The 4,354-nt window shown below is 40.6% G+C and overlaps 1 long non-coding RNA gene across 1 annotated transcript; it reads left to right on the plus strand.

The window, feature by feature from the left end:
* Positions 1–416: 416 nt before the first annotated feature.
* On the plus strand, positions 417–1,214 carry LOC123975791. Its single transcript, XR_006826159.1, has 2 exons — positions 417–555; positions 634–1,214. It is a non-coding gene; the product is annotated as an uncharacterized LOC123975791 (long non-coding RNA).
* Positions 1,215–4,354: the final 3,140 nt, after the last annotated feature.

Consider the following 4,354-nt stretch of genomic DNA (forward strand, 5'->3'; position numbering starts at 1 on the left):
ATTCTCCTCTGACCTCTAGCATCAACGAGGCATTTTCGCCCACAGGACTGCCGCATACTGGATGTTTTTCCCTTTTCACAACATTCTTTGTAAACCCTAGAAATGGTTGTGCGTGAAAATCCCAGTAACTGAGCAGATTGTGAAATACTCAGACCGGCCCGTCTGGCACCAACAACCATGCTACGCTCAAAATTGCTTAAATCACCTTTCTTTCCCATTCTGACATTCAGTTTGGAGTTCAGGAGATTGTCTTGACCAGGACCACACCCCTAAATGCCCTGAAGCAACTGCCATGTGATTGGTTGATTAGATAATTGCATTAATGAGAAATTGAACAGGTGTTCCTAATAATCCTTTAGGTGAGGGTATAAGACACCTGTGTTCCCTTGCTCTCTCTGCTTCCTGATCTGTCCCTGCTGTGGTTGGTGTTTGTCCCCAGGTCTATCTATTTTCCCTTAACAGTTTGTTGCTTACCTGCACTTTGACACTGTTAGGAACCTCCTTTTCTCCTGTCCTGTGACCATTGATGTATCTTCATGACCCATCTCAGAAGTGGTGAGTTGATACATGGGTTTAAATGTATTTTAATGCAGTAAGGCTGAGCCTGGCTAATTGTTTCCCTCCTTTTTCCAGGTTCCCCCTTGGTTTAGGCCCTGGTTGCTCTGGCCTTTACGCTGCATGAAGAGAAGCCTGAAACATGAGCACAGACTCTCTGTACGTGGATTTATGAGATTTTGCAGGCAAGGAAACCCCTCGGCGAGGAGGCACATTGTTTCGTTCAAGATCGGATCTGCTTGGTGCGGTGTTTGTCCCGCCCCTCCTGCACTATGACTGGATGGCTGGGTAAAAAGTGACATTGGCGAGTGCAGCGTTTTTCCCCCAAGTTGAAAACTTCAACTCAGCAACCAAGGGAAAAAAAACACTCAGTGTCCAGCGCGGAAAAGACGCTCAGTACCTCGTCACGCTCCTGCCGTCTTTACTAGCTTGGAAAAATGCGGCGCTTCCATTGGCATGAATTGAAAAGACGCTGGCGCTTTAGACACGGACCCTTACTTGGTTGGTTTGTTACTGTGTGTTTTTGACTGCACTCCACAATTACAGCTCCTATGTGGCTTTCACAGTGTTCCAGTGGATGAGCAAGCAAAGTTTATGTAGCACCTTTCAGACACCTGTCTGTGCTGCAATCAAAAAATAAAATCGGACAAAATGCAATGGATGGGACTCATCGTGTGTGTGGTTGGGGGGGTTTAAACCGGGGAACTCCAGAGGGAGTAATTTACTTGTTTGCTGAAGACTACAAGTCTGAAAATGAAAATCTGAGTGCGTAAGCTTACCCGACATCTGGAGATCACTCCTCATCTCTGCATGAGGCTACCAGCTTCATGCTAAATTGACCGCTACTACAACACACCCAAATATCCAGCCAAACTCTAGGTGGTTGAGTTGCATTATGGGTAACAAGGAAAAAGATTATGTGGAATCAAGACTCTCTGGTTCTGCTGCCTCAAATACACTTTAAAAAGCTGTCCATTGTGAATCCAATAATGTTATACCAATGCTTGGTGGAGTACTCTTTTAATGCTAACAATAGTTGTATTATCTTGGTTAAAATAAGGTGTCCAATTAAAGGATGTGGTAATAGGGCAGAAATTTTCTCCTTGCATGTTTTGGGTTTTCAAAAAGACAAAGTTAGAGGCAAGAGGAATAAAGGCTTGCTAGGGAATGGGAGAGGTTCAGCCCTTAATACCAAATGATCCCGAAGTTATCTGTTTTTGCATACCGATCACGTGTTCTTCTCATCTATACCCAGCACCCGAATTAAAATTTTCCAAACAATGTTTGCCATTAGTAAGTTTGAAAGTAATACTGCTTTAAACTTATTGTCTGAGACTACCTGATTGCATCCAACACCTACTCTTTGAGCACTCTGAGTTTGTGTTCAGGCTCCATTCATTGAATCTTAAGGAACAGCTGGAAGTAATAAATAAAAGGCAGAGGGAGGACAGATCAATAAATAAGTCTGGTGGTCCAATCTAAAATCTGATCAAGCCCTGCACTAAATGCACAAACACAGACAGGTGAGTGCAAGGAGTGTGTTAGAGCACTCTCATGAATAAAATATCCAGACTGAAGCAAGTTTAAAGGAAGGCAACCCTGAACAGTAACTGTTTGTTCCTAGTTTCTTCACTCAGGTAAGAGGAAAGCTTTGAAGATTTTAATGGACCAGAAAACAACAAGACAGTGGAGTTTCTGAAAGACGTTTCTTTTTCCTTCCTAGATAACACTCAGAGAACCCCACTCCTTACGTTCTTAAATTATAATCTAAAATTGATTTTCTGCCTTCAATGCAGCAGTTGGTTCATTTCAGAAGGCTGTGAAAATCATCAGAGTTGCTTGAAAATGAAAAATTCAAAATCTTCTTGACTTGACAAAAAGTCAAGAAAATGATGAAGTCACAAAAAGTGAAGGTGATGAATTGAGGATGAAAGTAAAATCTTAAATAGTCAAAACCTTCTGAATACAAAGTCCAAGTCATGTGTTCTTGTGGCCTTCCTCAGTACATGGAGTTGCTCAATTGTCATGGAGATATTTTAGTTATCACATGACCGTATAGACCAACACATTTTCCCTCGTCACATATCAACACTTGGTCAAGACCCCTTGGTGTTGCTTTTTAACTCCTTTAGCATCATATTTGGATGTGTAGGGCTCCGCCATCAAGTTAGCAACAATAAATATGAAAATGACCAGTTACATATCAATATTGATTTGTTTTTTTTCACATCCATTCACCCCGGTCCTTACTTGGCCTTTTCTGTTGTCTATAGCCTACACTGGCTTACAGTGTTCATAAATGACGCTACAAGGTTTCCAAAAGTGTGTTGAATTATGACGCTAAAGCTGATGATACACAGGGCAACTTTTTGAGCAATGTTGCTGGGCAATCTTGCTAGTGGCAAGTCCGACTATGTTTTGAACGGATTGGGGCTGTGAAGGCGAGTGTCGGAGTGGTGGGGGAAGGGGATTACGACGGTAATCTTTACTCATTACCATTGACGGCAACGTTGCCGTGCACGATTGCTCTAAAAGTTGCTCCGTGTATCATCAGCTTTAGTATTATGACAGCAGATCAGAAAACACTACACTACTTTGTCATTCTAGTGAATAAATTATATATTTTGTCATTTTATTTGGAGGTATCGTTGATATAACCATCTGTTGTCAAATGACCAAATAAAGAATTAACTTTCATGCTCAATACATGATCATCCTCACTTTTTTGCGTTATCATCTTTTGCAGTGCCAGTTCTGAAAACTTCCTAATGGTACACACACAGGCCACTCTGCTAACTTTGTTGCTTAAAAACAACATTTTTAATGTAATGTAATGTTTATACCATTTGTAGTGAATAGGTTAAATAATTCAAATTACAGAGAAAGTAGAAGGTACTAAAGTAATTTTTAAAAAAAATCAGAACTTTCCATTTAGGCTGAAATGACATTTAACTTAATTGTAAAATGCAACAGGGAGCAGGGGGAAGAAATAGTTGCAAGGAAGAGAAGACTGCATATTACATGTAATTAGATTAAACTTTAACAGAAGAGTAAATGTGTGTTATATAAACACGTCTCACGACATGGTGAGTAAAGTTTGGTTGTACTGTATGTTTGGTCTGATGGGGGAAGTCTGTAAATTGTGTACACAGGGCAGATGATGGTGCAGATGAGGAACAGGGGCTTTAGAGGAAGATAAATATAGGAAGGGAAAGAGGAAGACAAGGGGCAAAGGAGTGAAATGCATTTAATGCTTCAATGAGTGCTGTGATTTCATGGATGAGATGATGGAAGGGAAAAAAAGGTGGGCTGAAGAGAAAAAGGAGGGAGGGAGTGAGAGGACGAAGGAACAGTTTGTTGTCCGTAGGGCACTTTATAGCAGCCAGATCTAACAGAGTTTGTGAAACACTGCAAATTGAATGTTAAATGTTCCAGGTTCCACTGTCTTTGAAATGTGGTTGTATTGACCCTCTTTCCTATTGACATTAGAGTAAATGTACAGATATGTCCACTGCAAATTCAGTAATTCAACAAATTTAAGTACATCACTGATCCCCTTCACATCTTCATTCGTATGTACACTGTTCATTACATTAGTCTTCACAAGGACTACTTTGGGTTTGTCACCATTCACAAACATTCCTTGAGTCTAAGAATATGATTTTTTTTTTTAAATTGTATACAAGGTGGTGAAAGGGGGCAGGTTAGGAGATCACCAGAAACATTTCTTCATTCATCCTCTGGGCACCATGAATAATCCACATCACATTTCAAATAAATGCATCCATTGACTACTGAG

Source organism: Micropterus dolomieu, linkage group LG08 (assembly GCF_021292245.1).
Source record: "Micropterus dolomieu isolate WLL.071019.BEF.003 ecotype Adirondacks linkage group LG08, ASM2129224v1, whole genome shotgun sequence".
Lineage (NCBI taxonomy): Eukaryota > Metazoa > Chordata > Actinopteri > Centrarchiformes > Centrarchidae > Micropterus > Micropterus dolomieu.